Raw genomic sequence first — 23,843 nt, forward strand, 5'->3', positions numbered from 1 at the left:
CGTAAAAAATAAATAATAGTGTCTTCTGATTGTTCCGACACAAATATATCTGTTGAAAATAGTCTGGTGTAGGCCCGAGAAATCCAAGTGTGGTTTTGCAGTTCCACGGGTCAAATCTCTGTATTATCCTGCTTTTCGCAATTTTTGGCCGTAAAAAATAAATAATAGTGTCTCCTGATTGTTCAGACACAAGTATATCTGTTGAAAATAGTCTGGTATACACCAGTAAATTATAACTATGGTTTTGCTGTTCCACGGTAAAAAATCTCTATTATCCTGCTTTTGGCATTTTTTGCCGTAAAAAATAAATAATAGTGTCTCCTGATTGTTCAGACACAAATATATCTGTTGAAAATAGTCTGGTGTAGGCCCGAGAAATCCAAGTGTGGTTTTGCAGTTCCACGGGTCAAATCTCTGTATTATCATGCTTTTTGCAATTTTTGGCCGTAAAAAATAAATAATAGGTCTCCTGACTGTTCAGACACAAATATATCTGTTGAAAATAGTCTGGTATACACCAGTAAATTATAACTGTGGTTTTGCTGTTCCACGGTAAAAAATCTCTATTATCCTGCTTTTGGCATTTTTTGCCATAAAAATAAATAATAGTGCCTCCTGATTGTTCAGACACAAATATATCTGTTGAAAATAGTCTGGTATACACCAGTAAATTATAACTGTGGTTTTGCTTTTCCACGGTAAAAAATCTCTATTATCCTGCTTTTGGCATTTTTTGCCGTAAAAAATAAATAATAGTGTCTCCTGAATGTTCAGACACAAATATATCTGTTGAAAATAGTCTGATATACACCAGTAAATTATAACTGTGGTTTTGCTGTTCCACGGTAAAAAATTTCTATTATCCTGCTTTTGGCATTTTTTGCCGTAAAAAATAAATAATAGTGTCTCCTGATTGTTCAGACACAAATATATCTTTTGAAAATAGTCTGGTGTAGGCCCGAAAAATCCAAGTGTGGTTTTGCAGTTCCACTCTTTAAACCTCGGTATTATCCACTTTTGGGCCATTTGTATCTAAAAAAAACAGTTTGAGTGTGTCATTCACTGTTCAGCCGCAAATATATATATATTTAAAAAAGTCTTGTATACATACACCAGAAAATTATAACTGTAGTTTTGCTGTTCCACGGAAAAAAATCTCTATTATTCAGCTTTTGGTATTTTTTCCGTAAAGAAAAACAGTAATATTTTCTCCCTGATTGTTCAGATTGTTTAAAAGAGTCGGGTGTAGGCCAGAGAAATAGAACTGTGGTTTTCCTCTTCCACGGTTCTAATCTACTTTTTATTACCCTTTTTCCATTGATAGTGCGAGTGTAAGCTATTTTACTTCCTTTACAATGGGCAAGGCGCGTGGCAAGGGACGTGGAAGTGGACGTTCTGGTGACGGTGCGTGCAGAGGATGGGGCCGTGGCCAAGGTGAAAATGTGGGACAACCAACAGCCACATCTTCTCGCTCCCACTTCTTGACCGAATTACTAGGGAAGCACAGAACAACACCAGTATTGCGAACTGATCAGTGTGAACAGGTTATTAATTGGATAGCAGATAATACTTCCAGTTACCTGGGCACCACTACCTCCGGCCTGTCTTCCACACAGTCGAATCTTAGCAGCCGTGAGTCTCGACCGCATACTCCTCCTCACCCTGATGCTCCTTCCTCCCACCATGCCGAGTGTCATCAGACAGCAACTGATTCCACACTTGGACACTCTGAAGAGCTGTTCACTGGTCCATTTCCATATTTGTGCCCCTCGCCTGCTCCGCTTGAAGTGGTGGAAGAGGAGATCCCATGTAGCGATGCCCAAATATTTGAACAGCAATGGCCACAGGAAGTCGACGCTGGCAATTTGTCACAAGAGGTGGACGATGACGAGACCCAATTGCCAGGAAGTGAGGAGGAGGATCGTGGTGCGCAAGTGGAAGAGGAGGAGGTGGTGGATGATCTAGTAACTGACCCAACGTGGCAGGAGGACATGCAGAGTGAGGCCAGCAGCACACAAGGGGGGAGGGAGGCAAAATACCCCAACAGGCAGGAAGAAGCAGTGTTGTGGCCGCAGACAGAAGGTGGGCAACCGTTCCCCGTAACACCAACACGAGGGACGTTACCAGTACAAGCGGTAGGTCTTCCAGAGTCTGGAATTTTTTTAAAGACTCTGCTGATAACCCCAAAAAGGCCATTTGTACCACCTGCCATGCCAGCATCAGCAGGGGTGAAAACACTACCAGCCTGACCACCACCAGCATGATCAGGCACATGGCAGCAAAGCACCTGACTTTGTGGGGCGAACCCCAGGGTCCACGACCAGTGTCAGCGGGTGTCACCACTGCGTCTTCCGCTGTTGTGCGTGCAATAGAACCCCCTGTTGTGTGTGCAAGGCAATCCCCTGTCCATACTGCATGCAAAGATGCCCCCTCCTCTCAGTCTTCACTAGTTATAGCAGTTTCTCAAGAAACAGCATCAACGTCCACGTCCACGTCCCACCACAGCGTTCAATTGTCCATATCCCAGACATTTGAAAGAAAGTGGAAATTCGCAGGTAACGCCCCACAGGCCACAGTCCTTAATTCGCACATTTCACGACTGCTTGCGTTGGAAATGCTGCCTTTTAGGCTGGTGGAGACGGAATCCTTCCACAACCTTATGGCGGTGGCCATCCCTCGGTACTCGGTCCCCAGCCGACACTATGTTGGCTGGTGTGCCATCCCCGCACTACACAAGCACGTGTCCCAAAACATCTGCCGTGCCCTCAACAGCGCAGTTACTGGGAGAGTCCACCTGACAACGGACATGTGGACAAGTGCTTGTGGCCAGGGACGGTACATCTCCCTGACGGCACACTGGGTAAACATAGTGGAAGCCGGGACCCAGTCGGACCTTGGGATGGAACACATCCTCCCCACACCGAGGATTGCGGGCCCTATGTCAGTCAGAGTTGCCCCCACAGTGTACAGCTCCTGCGCATCATCCTCCTCCTCCTCCTCATGTTCAGCCTCCATCTCAGATATCAACACATCAGTTACAAGCTTGAAGCACTGCAGTGCTGACTTCGCCAAGCTGCAACAGGCTGTGCTGAAACTCATAAGGTTAGGTGAGAAACCTCACACTGCTTGTGAGTTGTGGACAGCTGTGAAAGAGCAGGCAGATCTGTGGCTGAAACCGCTGAACCTATATCCAGGCATGGTCGTGTGTGACAATGGCCGTAACCTGGTGGCGGCTCTGAGGCGAGGCGAGATCACACACGTACCATGCCTGGCTCATGTGCTTAACCTCATGGTTCAGCGGTTTCTTAAATCGTACCCTGAGTTGCCAAATCTGCTCGTCAAAGTACGCCGCCTGTCAGCTCATTTTCACAAGTCGGCTACAGCTTCCGCCGCTCTTGCTGTGTTGCAGCAGTGTTTGCAGCTTCCGTCACACCGACTAGTGTGTGAGGTCCCCACACGTTGGAACTCTACCCTCCACATGTTGCAAAGGATTTGTCAGCAGAAGAGAGCAGTTGTGGAGTACCAGCTGCAACAAGGCCGTCGATATTCAGGTCAGACTCCACACATAAGACCTCAGGAGTGGACCTGGATGTCTGACATCTGTACCATCTTGACAAACTTTGAGGAGTCCACCCAGATGGTGAGTGGCGATGATGCCATCATTAGCGTCAGCATTCCACTTGTCTGTCTTTTGCCATGCTCTCTGCAGAGAATTAAAGAGGAGGCATTGCAGACAGAGTATGATGAGATGGATCAAGAAGCCGTAGCGGTCGATAACATAAAGCCCAGCCTCATCTCATCCCAACTTGCATTGGGGGACAATGAGGGAGAGGAGGAGGAGGAGGAGGAGGAGGAAGAAGAGCAGGAGCTTGTGTCATGCGCTGTAGACGGTAGAACCTGTACAACTGTCATACCGTCGGTTCAGTGTAGGTGGCCTGAGGACAGGGGGGAGGAGGAGGAGAAGGAGAGCAGGGTCAGTCGTCATCTTGGTGAGGACACCGAAGTCTTGCCCGTTACCAGTCTGGCACGCCTGGCTGACTTTATGTTTCGCTGCCTTAACCGTGACCCTCATGTTGTCAAAATCTTGGGTGACAGTCATTACTGGTTGGTGACACTTTTAGACCCCCGCTACAAGGAGAACTTTCACTCTCTTATTCCTGAGGTGGAGAGGTCTACAAAAATGGGGCAGAACCAGAAGGCCCTTGCTGCAGAACTGTTAAAAAAGTTCCCATCTGAACACGCTAGCAGCAGAGGTCACAGTTCGTTGACCAACCAAGGCGTACAAGCGAGAGAGAGGCAAATCCAATCCAGCAGAGGCATGGGAACACTGTCAACGTTCTGGGACAGTTTTCTGAGACCCGCCCAGCTTACAGGCCCTGAGGCGCGGGGTACTCTCACAAGGAGTGGAAAGTTTCAAAAGATGGTGAGGGAGTACCTTGCCGACCTTACCAGCGTCCTCCGTGATTCCTCTGTGCCTTTTAATTATTGGGTATCCAAGCTAGACACTTGGAATGAACTCGCTCTGTACGCCTTGGAGGTCCTAGCCTGCCCTGCCGCTAGCATGTTATCGGAGCGTGTTTTTAGTGCCGCTGGGGGAATTATAACTGTTAAGCGCACTCGCCTGTCAACTGACAATGCTGACAAGCTGACCCTTATTAAAATGAAGAAGGGCTGGATTGGACCAGACTTCTCATCACCACCAAATGACAGCAGAGTAACATAAAGTCAAATCCAGTGTGTTTTGTTCGGGAGGTGTATTCACATGCACCTCTTCACACCCACACATGGGTATACGCTTCCTCATTTCGGCTGTTTTATGTTCTTCTCCTTATCCTCAGCCTCCACCACCACTATACCACCAGGCCGTGGTCCGTGTTGCCATTATTGAAAGTTCCTCGTTCCTTATTTTTTTCAGCTTTTGCGTGGAAGGCATAAGCAAAGACTATGGGAGACCCACTCCCCAATAATGGGAATAATGTTTTTAAGATGCTGTACTGTATGGCTCTTGTAAGGGGCATTAAAAGCGTCTTGTTATACTACTCTGACCTCCACGTCTCTTCTGAGGGGCATTAAAAGCGTGCTATTATACTGCTCTGACCTCCACGTCTCTTCCAAGGGGCATTAAAAGCGTGTTGTTATACCACTCTGACCTCCACGTCTCTTCTGAGGGGTATTAAAAGCGTGTTGGTATACCAGTCTGACCTCCACGTCTCTTCTGAGGGGCATTAAAAGCGTCTTGTTATACCACTCTGACCTCTACGTCTCTTCTGAGGGGCATTAAAAGCATCTTGCTAAGCTACTGCGACCTCCACGTCTCTTCTGAGGGGCATTAAAAGCGTCTTGTTATACCACTCTGACCTCCATGTCTCTTCCGAGGGGCATTAAAACCATCTTGTTAAACTACTGCGACCTCCACCACATTAAAATCGTCTTGTTATACCACTCTGACCTCCACGTCTCTTCTGAGGGGCATTAAAACGGTCTTGTTAAGCTACTGTGACCTCCACGACTAACGGGCATTGCATTTCCTCTTAATTTTTTGCAGCTTTTGCTTGGAAGGCATAAGCAAATACTATGGGAGACCCACTCCCCAATAATGGGATTAATGTTTGTAATATGCTGTACTGCATGGCTCTTGTATGGGGCATTGCAATTTCCTCCGTCCTAATTTTTGGCAGCTTTTGCTTGGAAGGCATAAGCAAAGACTATGGGAGACACACTCCCCAATAATGGGAATAATGTTTGTAATATGCTGTACTGCATGGCTCTTGTAAGGGGCATTGCAAGTTCCTCCATCCTAATTTTTGGCAGATTTTGCTTGGAAGGCATAAGCAAATTCTATGGGAGACCCACTCCCAAATCACGGGAATAATGTTTGTAATATGCTGTACTGTATGGCTCTTGTAAGGGGCATTAAAAGCATCTTGTTAAGCTACTGCGACCTCCACCACTTTTCCAAGGGGCATTAAAAGCGTCTTGTTAAGCTACTGTGACCTCCACGTCTCTTCTGAGGGGCATTTAAACCGTCTTGTTATACCACTCTGACCTCCACGTCTCTTCTGAGGGGCATTAAAAGCGTGTTGTTTTACCACTCTGACCTCGACGTCTCTTCCAAGGGGCATTAAAAACGTGTTGTTATACCACTCTGACCTCCACGTGTCTTCTGAGGGGCATTAAAAGCGTGTTGTCATACCACTCTGACCTCCACGTCTCTTCTGAGGGGCATTAAAATGGTCTTGTTAAGCTACTGTGACCTCCACGACTCTACGAACGGGCATTGCATTTCCTCAGAATTTTTGGCAGCTTTTGCTTGGAAGGCATAAGCAAAGACTATGGGAGACCCACTTCCCAATAATGGGAATAATGTTTGTAATATTCTGTACTGCATTACTCTTGTAAGGGTATTGCAAGTTCCTACGTCCTAATTTTTGGCACCTTTTGCTTGGAAGGCATAAGCAAAGACTATGGGAGACCCACTTCCCAATAATGGGAATAATGTTTGTAATATGCTGTACTGTATGGCTCTTGTAAGGGGCATTAAAACCGTCTGGCTAAGCTACTGCGACCTCCACGTCTTTTCTAAGGGGCATTAAAAGCGTCTTGTTAAGCTACTGGGACCTCCACGTCTCTTCTAAGGGGCATTAAAACCATCTTGTTATACCACTCTGACCTCCACGTCTCTTCTGAGGGGCATTTAAACCGTCTTGTTAAGCTACTGCGACCTCCACCACTTTTCCAAGGGGCATGAAAAGCGTCTTGTTATGCTACTGCGACCTCCACGTCCCTTCCGAGGGGCATTAGAACCGTCTTATTAAGCTACTGCAACCTCCATGTCTCTTCAAAGAGGCATTAAAAGCATCTTGTTAAGCTACTGTGACCTCCACCACTTTTTCAAGGGGCATTAAAACCATCTTATTAAGCTACTGTGACCTCCACGTCTCTTCCGAGGGGCATTGAAATGTTGTTTTTAATTACCTCTAACCTCCACGACTCTTCCAACGGGCATTGTATTTCCTCCTAATTTTAGTCAGCTTTAGCTTTTCAATGCAAAGGCGAAAACTAATGGAGACCCACTCCCCAATAATGGGTAGAAGGTTTTTAATACGCTGTAATCCACGTCTATTTCAAGGGGCATTGCAGTTCCTCATAATTTTTGGAAAGCCTTCCATTCACTGCTTAGGCCAACAGTGTACAGGAGACTCAGTTGCTATAAATGGAAAAAAACGGTTTAGTTAAGGTCCTCTGACCTTCATGTCACTTCCAAGGGGCATTGGAGTGCCTCAAAATGTTTGGTAGGCATTGCACTCACTGTATGCCCTATAACTCTGTAGCAGAACCACTCCTTTTGTTACAGAAACATATCCTACAAGACATGTGTGGTTGACTGGCCCGATATTGATGTGAATGGTCCCTGTTCCTCCTGCTCTTTCTCCTTTGCCACCACCTCATCCATCATTTATCACCTGAAGCTTTGTTTTAACAGGAGTCATGGAACTGGGATAGTAGCAGGAAAACATCCAGCAATCCTCGTAGGAGGTAGGATATGCGCCAAAACGCTGACCACCTCAGGCCTAGCCGCTACTACATACATGTGCTTGCATTCCAAGAAAACAAAGCAGATGCTAACTTCTATCATCATCATGCTCCTCACCTTGGCACTCTCAACTCCCCTGATGGATAAGCCAGGGCCCACCGGAGGAGTCTTGTTCTCTGGTGGGCTCGTCCAATGCTGCCCTAAAACAGGACAGTCTAAGAAAAGTGTGTGGGTCGGTAACAGGAGAAATCGGGGCGGCTGGGGACCGTTTATGGACACCCGGCCACCCCCAGGTGGCTGGGAACCGTGTGTGGACACCCGGCCGCGGGGCGGCTGGGGACCGAGTCTGGACACCCGGCCGCCCCCTGGCGGCTGGGGAACGAGCGTGGACACCCGGCCGCCAGTCGGCTGGGGACTGAGTATGGATAAAAGGGCCGCCAACGCAGCCATGACATGGTGGCGGCGTCTGCCTCCCCATGCCTAAAAGGCCCAATTTCAAGTGCAAGCAAGCTAGCAGTATGGTATTGCAGCCTGGGGGTGGGTGGGTGGCAGGTTGCACACTTACGCTTGCATTCCAACAAAACAAAGCAGATGCTAATTTCTATCATCATCATCATGCTCCTCACCTTGGCACTCTCAACTGCCCTGATGGAGAAGCCAGGGCCCACCGGAGGAGTCTGGTTCTCTGGTGGGCTCGTCCAATGGTGCCCTAAAGTAGGCCGGGCTAAGAAAAGTCTGTGGGGATGTTCCGCGGAGAAATCGGGGCGGCTGGGGACCGTGTGTGGACACCTGGCCGCCCCCAGGCGGCTGGGGACCGTGTGTGGACACCCGGCCGCCCCCTGGCGGCTGGGGACCGAGCATGGACACAGGCAAGGATCACTTCTGATGGGCACACTTTTAGGCAGTGACCTGGGAGTCAGAGATGCACTGTATGCATGTGTCACACAGCACATGGCCAGATAAGGTTGTAAAATGTTAAAATGACATTTCCCAGTGAATGCATTTATCACAGTTGAAAGCAATACAAAAGTGCAAAAACGCATAAAAAATGCTACTTGTGAACATAGCCCAAGGTGTGGAGGAGTATTTTTGTTTTTGGTTATTTATTTTACCTTATACACAAGTCTTTACCCTGGAAAAGAAATTCCTTAACATATTTCACAGGAAAAAAGTTTCACTTTCGTTTTTGAATGTTTTATTATGAGCCTGTAAAAGTGGCTTAATACCTCTGACCACGTTGTTGACAACAGTGACCTGGGGGTCAGAAATGCTTCCTGGGGCGATCCCCATGTCATTTGAGCACTGTCACTATCGTTTTGGGCACTTGTTAGGCTTTTAAAAGACTGCCGGGGGTGCCGCCGCAAAAATGCTCGGGTCTCCCATAGACTAATATTGGGCTCGTTGCTTGGGTCGAGCACCCGATTATCACGGCGAGCTCGGCCCGAGCTTCGAGCACCCGAGCATTTTAGTGCTCGCTCAACACTAATAACGAGGAGCGGAAGACGAGTAATGTGACAATGGTGATCTCAGAGGAGCAGAACACGGGTGATGTCACAATGGTGATCTCTGAAGAGCGGAACACGAGTGATGTCACCATGGTTCCGATACTTGTAACCACCAAAGACGAAGCAACTCGATCCATCTACACTCCTGTGAAAAATTAAAGTATCAATATTTCCAAATTCATTTTGAAATGGAAACAATCGTCAGATTGAAACTAAATTTTGCATGGCAGTAGGCCAGACCCTGAATTTCATGATATGGAAATTGTTTTGCTGTTTTCAAATCAATTCAAGGGGCTGCAACCCTCTAAACACTTCAAACTGGAAAGTGGCTAGAACAATTCCAAAGAAGTCGACTTTTCTCTGAAACTGTGTATTGGTTTGAAAATCTCGTCAGTGTTGGTCAATTGCCTATCATTTGTGATCCAGTCAAGTTCAACCGCCTATGATAAAAACTACCCCTCCTGTGCACCCCTAAACTCAAACCCTCCCCAAATGGGTGAAAATGGGGCAATAATGATAACCTTGGTTGAATCAGTTTGCTTTCAAAGGCGCCCAAAAATGTATGAAAGTTTGTCAAGAAATCGGAATGTTTATCCCCATTTTCAGGGGATAGAATTTACCCCCTAAAACATCTTGTTATGCAAAAGGCAAACATTACATCTCTCACATCTATTGATCGTTCTATCAAATTTGCATCATCAGATTACCAGTCAAAAGCCACCAAGGGGTAAAAACACCCTTAACACCCCCCTTGTAAAAGTGGCGGGGTTGGGGCATTTTGGACATAGTCAGCATGTATTGTGGTGTGTAATGCTATAGTAATGCATGCCCCACATTTTTATGGCACTACTGGAACCCCAACCCTCATTTTGGGGGGGAAACACAAAAAGAACCCCAATTTTCAACCCCATGAAATGAATTTTCGTAATAGAGGGAAAATTTTGAAACTTGGGTCAAAAAGTGGTGTAAGCCTCCTCTCCATCCTCCCAAAACCCCATTACTGTGGAAAAGAAGAAACCTCCCCTTTCAACTTGTTTTCACGTCTGCACTTGTGTTTCTGGTAAACTTGTGATTTTAACCGTTGTTTCAGGTGTCTGTTGGGTTTTTGTTTTTCCTTACAGATATACCTTACTGATACACCTTAAAAAGAGTTGTTAGCCCTTACATGGGTGTGGGAGAGGGTTGAAAACCCATTAGAAGCAATACCTGCTTTCTTGGGGAGTTCTCCTGTTTGTTTGGCCAATATGACAAGACTAGCGTTCTGTCAGGTTGTACTTGTGCATTCACATGAGGATTTGAATGTGAACACGTTGTGACAAAGTCACTGGTAAAGTGCTGGAGAGGAGATATGTTTCCCTGAGGCTATCAGCCTCAGAGAATTAAAACCATTAAGTTTCCTCCAGCATGTTATGTGCAAGGAGGGGTTAAGTCACCATTTGTAAAGGACATGTTTTTATGAGCACAACCATAGAACGGGCGGGAGGTTGTTCTCCATATCTCCACCCCAGGGTGTGGTCTGGGGGCATTTAAATACTCGGCCTGCTAAGGCATTGAGTGTTCAGTGTCTGGAGAAGCTAGCTCCAGAGAGGAGCTTGTATTTGTTTTTCCTGAACTATGTGTAGTTGCTGAACTCTCAGCAGGTGGATCCCTGCTACCGCACAGACTGCGCTTTTGTGTTACCATTTTGCTTTGTGTTCCTGTTTTGCCCAATGGGCCGTGTTTTCTGTATTGGACTCAGTGTTGGTTTATGCTGCATTTTTAATAACCCAACAAGATGTTTTAAAGAGACAGTGTACCTTTGTCTACCTCTATGTGCAGCTGAGTGGGTCGATCTACTACGGGTGGCGGCAGAAGTGCGGGCAAGATCCCCAGGAAATGACGACAGATAATATGGAGGACCTGATCAAGCACCTGGTGAAAGTTCAGCAGGAGACCAGCTAACTGTTATTGCAACAGATCCACAGCAGCAACAGGACCAGATCTGACAGTAGCAGCAGCAGATGGAATGCTCGCAGAAGCAGTTCGTTCAAGGCAAGCAGCCCCTATCCCAACTCCAGGTGATGACTTGTACGTCCGGAAAGCGTTAAGACGAGCCATGCAAAAAATGACCGTGAGTGATGATGTGGAAGCATTTTTGACTGTGTTTGAGCGGGTGGCAGAGCGAGTGGCAGAGCGCGAGAGTCTACTGCCGATGCAGTGGGCGGAGGTGCTGGCCCCCTATCTGACTGGTGAGCCCCAGAAGGCTTACTATGACCTGGCCTTGCAAGATGCCCAGGAATATGGTAAACTTAAAACTGAAATACTGGCACATGTTGGAGTGAGTATGTGTCACTGGTATGTCAGATAGTCGCTCTGCAGCTGGCTGCAGGTCACTTCATTTGGCATTGCAGATGCCTTCTTAAATCCTTCTGACTTTAGGACCCAGTGACTCGCCCCCGGGGGCCTTGGGTGTACTGTTTGGGGGGTATATCACAGTGGCTGGCCCAGGGCGGTCAGTGTACAAAAGGGGTATCGCTATTAGTGAAAAGTTCAAAGAGTTCGTGACGCTACCTGTGGTGTCTGGTGAGGATCACCAGCGCTGCAACAGTCCTCTGAGGCAGATGTCAGGGCAGCTAAAGATGGTACGGCTCCCCACAGGCGGAGCGGGCTTCAGGGCAGTGTAAAAATAGATGGATGTAGTGCGGTGAGGATTAGTGGTGCCGGTGAAGAAACAGACAGAGGCTGTTCGATGCAGTCATCCAATATTTTACTTACAGTTCTTAGGCAATTCACAAGTGCACTTTACAGGTGAAGGCCTCCCTCGTCGCGCTGCGTTCACCGGGCAGGAGTTCAGTCCTCCTTCAAGCAGCTTAAGAATGCCTAGCGGAACCCCACTTTCTCGTGTTCCTACTTTGACCATCTTCAAACTTGGTCCTTCTCACCGCTGCCCTACGCTGCCCACTCTCAATCCCGCTCGGGTATGCTGAAGTCCTTCCTGTATGTAGGATCCGGGACCAACCTGACCCCCTGGAGATTAGAATGGAGCAACAGATCCCTCCTGACACCTGGCAGGAGCGGGGCGTACGGGTGCCGTCCTGCACGCGCCGTATCCCCTGGGATCCTTTCCTTAGACCGGAGTCTACTCCCTGCTCCACTCCGGGGCCTCTATCCTAGGCCCTAACTTGTGGAGCAGAGCTCTGGCTGAGCCTCTGCTCCCGGACCGCTAGTCCACTGTTCTCTACTGCCACTCAAAGATGGATTCTCTATTTTATATCTTTACTGTATCAGTGCTCCCATAAACTTCTTCCTCCACCCACACCCACCACTGGTTCCCCCTACCTTTGGGTTCCCCCCTACTCCAGCCAGGGTCAGGGCTCAGCAGAAAACTACATTGCGTCTTGCCCCTCCTGCTGGCCTGGAGCAGTATGGTGTTGGATGTAGGTGTTTGGGGTTCCGTGCAGCACTCCCATCTTACCTGAGAGATGGGAGACACCACACCTCTGGGAGAGGTGCAGCATCTCTGTGGCGACTGAACCCTCAGGGGTGCCACACCAGCGGCTACCTCCCTCCTGCTCTGATTAACACCCTGGTCTGGGTGTTCAAATACTTTCAGTTTGCTGCAGGGAGGTGCCAGTGATATTCACATATTCCCTTGTGAAGGCTTGGAGCTTTAGCAGTTGGCTTACTTCCTCTCTGGTGCTTTGGAGGACGTTTGGTTTAATCTCTCTGGAGTCTTCTCAAGCTTCCCCTGTGTTTATCTCCCTTTATGTCTTTAGTTTATAGTGGGGACTGACTAGTGCTCACCCCCCTTTTCCCTATCCAGGGCCTAGCAGCTAGGGATTTACAGGACTGAGGTTCCTGTTCGGCGATTGGTGTGGAATCAATATGGGGACGGAAGGGGAGGCAGGGTGATATTAGATCAGCCTAGAAGTCTCCACTTCCCATTTCCCTAGTGTCTGGGCTCCCTCCCCCTAATGCCTTTGTGTTGCACTTAGTATTTCCTACACAGTGCTTTACACTATGTCATTCAGAGCCCAAAGGATTCACCACTGGTCGTATTATGATGATAAACCCCCTCGCTCCCAAATGTTCGACCTTCTGCATCTTGTACAGAAGTGGATGCAGCCAGAGTCCCCCACTCCATCCCAGATGGTTGTCATGGACAGATTTGTGCACTCCCTACCTATTCCGGTGCAGACCTTGGTTGCCCAGGGAGATCCCCGAAATGTGGACGACCTGGTCGGCCTTATAGAAAGGTACCAGGTGGTTGAGAGGTCCCTAAGGAAGCCGGGAGGTGCTGCATCCCCATACTGGGGAACTCAGAGGGAGCATAAGTACCAAAATAGGGGTATTAGAGCCACTGGGAGGAGCCCAATGTCCCAAGGGGTCACTGAAGGTCTGCCAAATGCAGCTGGGAAAGACTTGATCTGCTGGAGATGCCACGGGCCTGGACACATAGTCGCCCATTGTCCTATGTCCTCTGAGCAGATGGACTGCAGTGTTGGGAGGCGCTGTTCATACTATGCATACCCTGCCTGCAGTGTGGACTATCAGCCTGTTGAGGGGCCACAGTCATGTCCAGTGACAATAAATGGGGTACTTTTGTCGAGACTTTTGGACTCGGGGAGTTTGGTGACTCTGGTAAGGGTCACACTCCCCCACCAGTTGATCCCTGAGAAACACATGGGTGTTGGCTGTATCCACGGGGACACAAGGACTTCCCTGTCGCACAAGTGACTATAAAAATGAACCAGGGTACTGAGTCCCATGTGGTCGGTGTAGTCAGAGACTTGTTACACCCAGCCATAATTGGGCGGGACTTCAGGCTGTTACTGGGACTTGTGGTGAAAGGCAGGGTTGCCCACTAGCTCAGACCGGAGCTGATTTATCCATGAAGAATCCCCATTACAGCCAGAGGAGGATGAGTTCCCCCTGTGTGTCCTTGCTGGTGACGAGGACGAGACAGGGACCCATGAGGATGAAATTCCTGAACTGGGGGTTTCTGGGGGGAATTTTGGTACTGCACAAATGCAGGATCTTACTTTGAAAGGGGCATAGGACAATGTGACAGTGATAAATGGGGTTGCCCAGAAGCCGGGGGCTGACACGAGGTTTCCTTATTTTTCATTCAATAAGGATTTGCTGTATCGGGTCACTAAACAGAGAGGGGAAATGTTAGACAGCTGTTGGTACCAGGGCCCTATAGGAATAGAGTACTAGACCTAGCCCATTCTCATGTCTTCAGTTGGCATCTGGGCGTAGACAAAACCCAAAGCGGGCCCTTCAAAGAATTTACTGACCTGAGTGTCACCGGGAGGTGGTCAACGGCAAGGTCCACCATCCAGGAGGAAGATAGCCGTATCAGGTGTACTACATTAACCTGCTCAAACCTTGGCGAGACAGGTAGCCTGTGGAAGCTACATGCCTGGGGGCCCATCCTGGAGTCCGAGTCAAGGATATCACAGTTGCAGAGACACTATCACCGGCCCCAAAGCTACAGTGCCGAGAGCTGCTTCAGCGGAATCGGGACCTGTTTTCACAGCTGCCAGGTTGTATGCAGGTGATCGAGAATGAAATCTTGACAGTGCCGCACATGAGGGTGAATCAAAGGCCTTATCGGATTCCTGAAGCTCGTCGCAAGGTGATCTCCAAAGAGGTGAGGAGAATGTTGAGCCTGGGCGTCATCGAGGAGTCAAATAGCAGCTGGTCCAGCCCCATTGTCCTGGTGCCAAAGCCGGATAGAGAATGGCGGTTCTGTAATGACTACAGGAAGCTGAATGAGGTGTCAAAATTTGACACGTATCCGATGCCCCGCGTCGATGAGCTTATTGAGAGGCTAGGGTCAGCCAGATATATCACCACCCTGGACCTAACCAAAGGGTACTGGCAGATTCTCTTGTCCACAAGTGCCAAGGAGAAGATGGCCTTCTCTACTCCTGACAGGTGCTTTCAGTACACGAGGATGCCATTTGGTCTGCAGGGAGCCCCAGCTACCATACAGAGGGCCATGGACCGGATCCTAGTCTCTCACAAGAAGTACGCCGCAGCTTATCTGGATGACATCGTAATATTCAGCCCGGATTGGGGAAGTCATTTACAGAAGGTCCAGGCGGTACTGGATGCGCTAAGGTAGGCAGGGTTTACGATAAACCCAAAGAAGTGCGCCATGGGGAAAGAAGAGGCAAAATACTTGGGCTACATCGTCGGAAGGGCGAAATGAAGTCTCAAGTAAGTAAGGTGGAGGCTATCCGAAATTGTCCGCAACCGAACTCCAAGAAGCAAGTTCAGGCGTTTCTAGGAATTGTGAGGTATTATTGGCGATTTATTCCGAATTTCGCCAGGATAGCCCCCCCCCGACTGATCTTCTTAAGGGCACAAAGACGTCAATGACCAAGTGGTCCCCTGAAGCGGAGATGGCATTTCAGGGGTTGATGCTCGCCCTTTGTAAACAGCCAGTCTTAGTAGCGCCTGATTTCACTAAGGAGTTCGTGGTTCAGACTGAAGCCTCCGAGGTCGGTTTGGGAGCTGTGTTATCCCAGGAAATAGATGGAAAAAACATCCAGTCCTATTCCTGAGTAGGAAACTCTCCTCCTGTGAAAAGAACTATGCCATCATAGAGAAGGAGTGCTTGGCCATCATATGGGCCATTGAGACACTAAGCATGTCTGTAGAGCACAGGCTCGGCAACCGACATGGAAACGCAGATGCCCTGTCCAGCCTTCTCTGTTTAGAGAGTGAAGGTGCCAAAACCCCCAGCTTTGGGCAGGGGAGGGGGATATGTGACAAAGTCACTTGTAAAGTGCTGGAGGGGATATATGTTTCCCTGAGGCTATCAGCCTCAGTGAATTAAAACCATTAAATTTCCTCCAGAATGTTATGTGCAAGGAGGTATTAAGTCACCATTTGTAAAGGACGTGTTTTTTATGAGAGCAACCATATAGCGGGCAGGAGGTTGTTCTCCATATCTCCACCCCAGGGTGTGGTCTGGGGGGTTTAAATACTCGGTCTCTTGAGGCATTGAGTGTTCAGTGTCTGGAGAAGCTAGCTACAAAGAGGAGCTTGTGTTTGTTTTTCCTGAACCATGTGGAGTTGCTGAACTCTCAGCAGGCGGAAGGATCTCTGCTACCACAAAAGCTGTGCTTTGTATGTTACCATTTTGCTTTGCCCTCCTGTTTTGCCCAATGGGCCGTTTTTTCTGTATTGGAGTCAGTGTTGGTTTATGATGCATTTTTAATAAACCAATGTAAGGCGGCGGTGTTCACACCATGCAGTAACTGAGGCAGTGACCCAAGCAAGTCCAACATAAGCAGCTTTTATTCAGCACTTACGGCTAAAACAATAAGTCCTCCTGTTCGCAGCCGGGTTAACATAAGTCCATAATAATGGTTGCCGTGGGCAACGGCCTCGCCGGGCCACTCAGAGCCTGACGGGTGCAGAGCCTTCTCATGCGTAGGTTCAGCTACACACAGACCCGCCAAGCTTTCCTGCTATGTTCCTATCAGGTCCCAACACTGAACAACACTAATCCTTAATGCAGGGTTTTTAAAGGACCCGTGGCAAGAGCCACTGGAAAACCCGGGTTGGAGGGAGGAGGCCGCCCCACTGCCTTCCTGTAACCTCCTCCAAGAAATGAAGGCCCTGTTGGGTTTTACTAATCTGCCTTAGCCAGATAGCCTGATCAGGTCAATGATCACCTTCATTCCTGCATTGCAGCCGCTGGTGTGTCTGTGACTGCAATGCACTTCAATGGGTTTAATAGGTCTCTGTGCACATTCTGGGGGATATATACTGTCCCTCGTATACAATCCCCGTCACTCCCTCACACCAACCAGAAGTTTTAAAGAGACAGCGTACCTGTGTCTACCTCTATGTGCAGCTGAGTAGGTCAATCTACCACAACGTATATATGATCAGAATAAAACATTACAGAGGATTCATGCTGGAATATGACCATCCTGAGGGGCAAGTAGTAAATGCTTCAGGCAGGGAATTACTGCAGAACTGAAGGATCAGAGGATTTTCTGATCAGTCCTGATTACACATATACTGTAAATGTGGCCTTTATATCTGTAGGTTCCTTGTTCCTGACTTCCCCTTTAAGTTCATTACCATATTTAAGTGGTCACACTCTATTTCACATATAAGCTCACTGGGGTAATTCAGACAAATCCTGCACTGTCCAGATTAATGATGAGCGAATATGTTCGAAATCCGATCTCCAAACGTGGCACATTCGGATTCGTGATCGGAAAGGGGAGCATTTTTACTTAAAATTGGCGAAAATCTGTACCGTTCGGCGAATAAGTGCGGGAACGTGATTGGGGGCAGCTAGAGCATTTTTAACAGTTTTGCTAGCATAGTGCTTGTGTATGATGAGTGGTGGGACGTGGTAGATGAGTGGGGGGGGGCTGGTGATAGCTTAGAACAGGTCAGATCAGTGGCACGCTTGTAATTTTTTTTCCCTGTAACTTTAAGTGAGGAAAGCGCGGCTAGCCAATCACAGCGCAGGAAGCATCCAGACTGTCCAGACACAAAGGCTTCTGCCATTGGCTGCTGAAATCACATGTCCTCTCTATATAAAAAGCTGCGATGTTCCCTCAGCGCCATTTTATCCATGTCACTGCTGGATGTAGACGCTGCTCAGTGTGCTACTGTGTAATGAGAGATATTAGCTAGATAATGGGCGCTTGTTTGGAAGTCAGATAGTGTAGATAAGTCCTCTGCTGTGTACCTGTTCAATCGACCTTGCAACACACTTTTTTTTCTTGTGCAATTGCTGACATTTAGACAGAAATAGCAGGGCCCATGACATAGAACAGTATTGTGCACTGGTTGTATTGCGCTGTATGCACAAGTATACCTTCAATCTATTTTTGCTCTTGGTAATGTGATAAAGCAAGCAAGCTCTTGTTGGCCACTTTTTGATTTTGTGGGGTTGAAATTCAGCTGTCTGCAGACTCTGCAAAGCTTCTCAGTGCAGAGCACAAAAACTTTTTTTTTCATTTGCTAATGTTCAAGCTGTGTTAGCCCAGTTTCATTTTTTTAGCGAGTGAAATTCAGCTGTATGCACAGTAAAACAAATAGAATTTTTCTGTTGGCAGAGTCCACAAAAGATTTTTTTATGTCGCAAACGTGATACACTCTGATAAAAGTCACCTACTACATTAGTGGTGGTGAACTTCTGCTGTTTTCAGAGTAAAAAAATTGTTTTTTCTGTCTTGTTAGGAGTAAAAAAAATAGATTTTTTCTGTTGCGAGCCAGAGTAAAAAAGAAATCTAATTTTGTTCTGCTAATAGCGTGCTCCTACCACAATATCTGAGCAACATGAGTGGGAAAAAGAGAGGTCATGGTAGATGGGGGAATAGGCTTGGTGTTCAAGGTATACGTGGGGTAGCTGGTAATGTTAGTGAGAGCACTAGTGAACCAACACCGTCATGTCCTATCCGAAGACAACTGACAACTTCTGTTAGTGGACCGGCTACTCCACTCCTTTTCTTTGGCAGCAGCACAGTGATACGTCTTGTTGATAAGGGTCAGAAAGAGCAGGTGCTCCAGTGGATGGCAAGCGCTGCTTCAAGTAGCCTCTCCTCTTCTTCCTCCACCTCAACTTCACACACAGTACAATCCACAGAAGTGGCACCTCAGTTAACCTTGCTTCCCCCCGCGTCACAACTGTCCAAGTGTCCAACTGACTGTAGCGAAACCACAGATGGGCGAGTCTGTAGAACTGTTCACCCATTCTATACCTTGGGCATCAGAAGTGTTCTCCAAACATTCATAGAGTCAAGAAGAGGAGGAAAGCATCTGCACCGATGCCCAAAATTTCTTTAGGTTGGATTCGGGACAGGACAGAGTAGGGTCTGAGAAGGTTCCTGACCCTCGTCACCAGACGTTAACCACCGGGGAGGAAGGTGATCCTGATGAGACTCAGATACCTGAGGCTCATGAGTACTGTACTGTGCTATCAGGGCAACAAGAGGAGAATGGTCACTCTAAAAGCGAGGAACAGGATAATGTGGCGCCCCTGTGGGTCCAGTTGCCACAGAGGTACTGCATCTCAGCCAGAGGTGTGATACCCCACTCTCAGCACTCTCAGGTAAGGAGGGAGCACTACACGAGACCCAACCACTCACATCCATCAGTACATCACTCCATTAGGGAAGGTCCAGATAGCTCCTAAGGGAGAGCACAGGCCTGGTCCCCGTCGGGGGGGGGGGTGGAACTAAGTAGAGGAGGTGGGTGGAGGAAGTAGTTTAGGGGAGCACTGAAGGGAGAGAATAAAAGAAGGGTAGAAACATCTAGAAGGGATGAAGTCAGTTCAGTCAGGGAGGGAGGACCGTGGAGGAGTTAGGTCCAGACTGAGCAGGGGGCCCAGTCAAAAGGGCCCAGTAGGAGAGTGAGGAGAGAACACCGGAGCAGTGGGAAAGGCTCCAGAGAGAAAAGGGATCCTAGGAGCACGGGAAGTGCAAAGTCCACCCGTGTGCCCGAGTTCACGGTGAACGTGAAGGGGTCGGGACTCAGTAGGGGACCGGCCCCAGAATAGTGGAGGCCTGCAAGACTCAGCTAGCAAACCGGAGGTTGCGGTATCTTCAAGTGCCGTAGCCAAAGACCACACACATTCACTGAAAAGGTGGCCATATAGGACTAAAGGGGACAGAAAGGACGTCGCCCAACAAGACCCGCGGCCACTGGCTTGGGACACTGTGTGTGAGGCGCTGGGCAGGAGGGCGAGAGCCAGCACAGAGAGATGACCCGGGAAGGTACACAAGAAAAGGGGTCCCATTCAAGTGCACCCAAATTATCTGAGAGTTGGCTGGATCACTTCCCCGGAGGACACTGGACTCGGTGGGCTGTTATATCTGCCCATTGTAACCTGGAACGCCATAAGAACTGTGAGTAAAAACTTGAAGACTGCACCCCACTGTATCCTTTACTTCATTACTGCGTCACCTGCCCTGCACTACAACACCATCATCATAGTTCATTGCTTATTTAACTGCCCTGAGGCCTAGCTCTACCCGTGGAGAGCTGAACCATCTTTGCTGCGTCACCTGAATAACAGCGGCGGCCACCTATAGCCGCACACCACGGGTGGCGTCACGAATCTCTATTCCCCAATTGACTTTACTTAGTGACCTCACTGGGCCCCATCAACCGCATCCGCTGCTTCTTCCTCCTCCTCTGTTACCGTGCCAAGTATTGTGAGAGTGAGAGCCCGTCAGCTGTAATGGAAGTGGACATGCCTGCTGTGTTTGTTTCACCGAGCTCACCACATGTTTCTCAATTCACCGTAACATCTGCGCCTGCAACTCATTCACAGTCCACCAGTTTGTCCATTTCACTGTACTCTGTTCTCTCTCAGCACTGCAGCCAGCCCTCGGTCCCGCAGTTGTGGTCACATAAAAGATTGTTTCATCCTACACATGAGAAAGCTAAAAGGTTGAACTCCACCATTTCCAATCTGTTGGCCACGGAAATGCTGCCTTTCCGCCTGGTAGATACAGATGGTTTCCGAAAGCTGATGGCCATCGCAGTCCCCCAGTCCTAGTTGTCCAGTCGCCATTATTTCTCTAAGAAAGCAGTGCCTGCGCTACACCAGCATGTCGCAGACAACATCACCCATTCCTTGAGTAAATCTATGTCTGCCAGGGTGCATTTCACCACAGAAACCTGGAAGAGTAAGCATGGTCAAGGGTGTTACATCTCGTTGACTGGGCACTGGGTGACTCTGGTGGCTGTGGGGGCATGCGGGGAAGGGGCTGCTCCACAAATCTTGGAATCCCAAAGGCTCGCAGAACAAACCTCTGTATTTCACACTTCCTCCACTACTTCTGCCTCATCCCCCTCCTCTAGGGCCTCCACCTGCGTACTCAACCTCTGCCTTAACATTCCAACAGTGCAGAGTGAATCCACACCACCTCCGTACTGCGCAGTCAGGGCTTACCGCAATCAGGCAGTCTTAAAATTAAAATGCCTTGGAGATTCAAGTCATAAAGCTGAAGAGTTCTGGACAGCTCTCCAGGCTCAGTTTGAGCAATGTCTATCTCCGCTGAACCTAGACCCAGGGAAAGCCACGTTCGATAACGGTGCGAACCTGGTGGCAGCCCTAGGCCGAGGCAAGCTCACCACGTGCCTTGCATGGCTAATGTCCTCAACCTGGTGGTACAGCAATTTCTCTGCCACTATCCCGGTCTTTGTCCATGCCAGAAAACAGGTTGATATGCGATGTGCCGACAAGGTGGAATTCCACTTTGCACATATTGCAGTGACTGTGACAGCAGCAACAAGCCCTGATGCAGTATGTGATGTTGTATAGCCTGGGCCAATGCAGTACGGACGTGGGGCATATCACGTCCTCTGCCCCCTTCTGCACAGTTTTGAAATGGCATCATCAGCATCACTATTCCGGTCATCTACGTGCTGGAGCAGACTTTGAGGTGGTTGTCCCAGAAGCAGAAGAGGATGCGGAAGGGATAAGAATGTCTCAAAGTTCCAGACTGTCGTCACACAGGATGACTCCAAGTGACGGTAGATTATTGCGATCGAGGGGGGTTAGTGATACCAGATAAACTGTTAGTGAAGGTGCAAGAGCCAAGGAACAAATGGAGGAGGAAGAGGTGATGGGCGAGCAACAGTCAGAAGACGAAGAGGATAATTATTCTCTCTCTGTTGAACTTGGTGATTGGCAGGAGGGATCGGAGGAAACAAGCATCAGTGTTACGCAGCCATCAATACAGCCTGGCTTTGGACCTCCTGGAAGAGCCCAACATATGAGTGTCTTCTTGATGCGCTATCTGCAACATGATCCCCATATAGTTAAGATTCGAAATAATGCTGACTACTGGGTTGCCACTCTGTTAGATCCACATTATAAGAGTAAATTTTGCCAGATGCTTCCCGTCCTGGAAAAGGACCCGCTAATGCTGGAGTATCGAAACCAGCTTTTAAGCCATCTTAAGAGATGTTTTCCCCAAGATAACAGTGAGGCACACAGTGTGCATCGCAGCTGTAGTCTTTCAAACTCCGGCACATCAGTTTGTCAATGCCAAAACATTAGCAGCAGCAGCAGAGTAAATGGCAGAAGCAATTTCTTTGAGTCCTTTCACACATTTTTTACACCAGATTGTGCACCAGCACAACAGAGTACAAGTCTGACACGTGGTGAACGATTGGAGAGGATGGTTCAGGAGTATCTAGAGCTCAATATGAATACCATCAGGGAGGATGTGGAAGCTTTTACATTTTGGTCTTCAAAAATGGATGAATGGCCTGAGCTTGTCTTTCACGCCTTGGAGGTTTTATCATGACCAGCAGCCAGCGTTCTCTCAGAACGTGTCTTCAGCGCTGCTGGTGGTGTCCTGATGGATAAGCACAGCCAGCTATCTCATGAAAGTTTAGACCGCCTAACTTTCATCAAGATGAACAAGTCATGGATCTCCGAAGACTTTTGCACCCCAAACGCACAATGTACAGACTAGGTGATGTTGTAGTTTTTAGTGTGCTGCAGTCTGTGATATGGCTTCTGTGCCTGCTCTTCCTGCTGCTGTAGGTTTTAGGCCCTAATTTTTTAAATGTGTATACTCCTGATTGTGTCTCCATCTGCTAGGTTGGCTGTAGTGAAAGAGGTGTTGGTCCCTATTATACTACTTATACTCTTGTGAAATTGATACCACTTTGGTGGTTTTAGGCCCTCATTTTTTAAAATGTGAACACTCCTGATTGTGTCTCCATTTGCTGGGCTGGCTGTAGTGGAAGAGGTGTTGGTCCCCATTATACTACTTATACTGTAGTGAAATTGATACCACTTTGGTGGTTTTAAGTCCTCATTTTTTTAAATGTGAACACTCCTGATTGTGTCTCCATCTGCTAGGTTGGCTGTAGTGGAAGAGGTTTTGGTCTCCATTAAACCACTTCTACTCTGGTGAAATTGATGCCACTTTACTGATGTCTGCCACAAATTTTTGGAAATGTGGAGAATTCTGATTGGGTCTCCATCTATTGGGTTGGCTGTAGTGGAAGAGGTGTCGTTTCTAATTTTACAATTTCTACTGTAGTGAAATTGATGCCACTTTGCTGGTGTCTGCCACAAATTTTTGGAAATGTGGAGAATCCTGATTGGGTCTCCATCTATTGGGTTGGCTGTAGTGGAAGAGTTTTTGGTCTCCATTAAACTACTTCTACTCTGGTGAAATTGATGCCACTTTGCTGATATCTGCCCCTAATTTTTGGAAATGTGGAGAATCCTGATTGGGTCTCCATCTAGTGGGTTGGCTGTAGTGGAAGAGGTGTCATTCCTAATTCTAAAGTTTCTACTGTAGTGAAATAGATGCCACTTTGCTGGTGTCTGCCACTAATTTTTGGAAATGTAAAGTGTGAAGAATGGCCCCAGTGAGACCCCACAGAATTCCACCTCTGCCACCACTTGTGATGAATGGCACCAGAGAGATCCCGCAGAATCACACCACTGCCACCACTTGTGATGAGTGGCACCAGAGAGATCCTGACGCGCCCCCAGGGCCGTGAGGTACTCGGCAGCCGGGCCTATAGATGCCGGTGGGGGATATCACGGTGGCTGGCCCGGTCCGTGGCCCAGGTTGGTCAACAAAAAGGGGAATATCTATAGGGGATTTGTAAAGTTCGTGACGCCACCTGCGGGGCCTGGTAAGGATTACCAGCGCTGCGACAGTCCTCTGAGGCCGATGTTAGGGTAGCTTATGATGGAACGGCTCCCCACAGGTGGAGTGGGCCTCAGGGCAGCGTGGGAGAATGGATGGTGGAACAGGTGAGAGACGGCCAGGACGGTTCAGGGAGAAATGACAGACACT

This window comes from Phyllobates terribilis, unplaced genomic scaffold (genome assembly GCF_046119375.1).
Source record: "Phyllobates terribilis strain yellow unplaced genomic scaffold, ASM4611937v1 Scaffold_3__8_contigs__length_932513732, whole genome shotgun sequence".
NCBI classification, from domain to species: Eukaryota; Metazoa; Chordata; class Amphibia; order Anura; family Dendrobatidae; genus Phyllobates; species Phyllobates terribilis.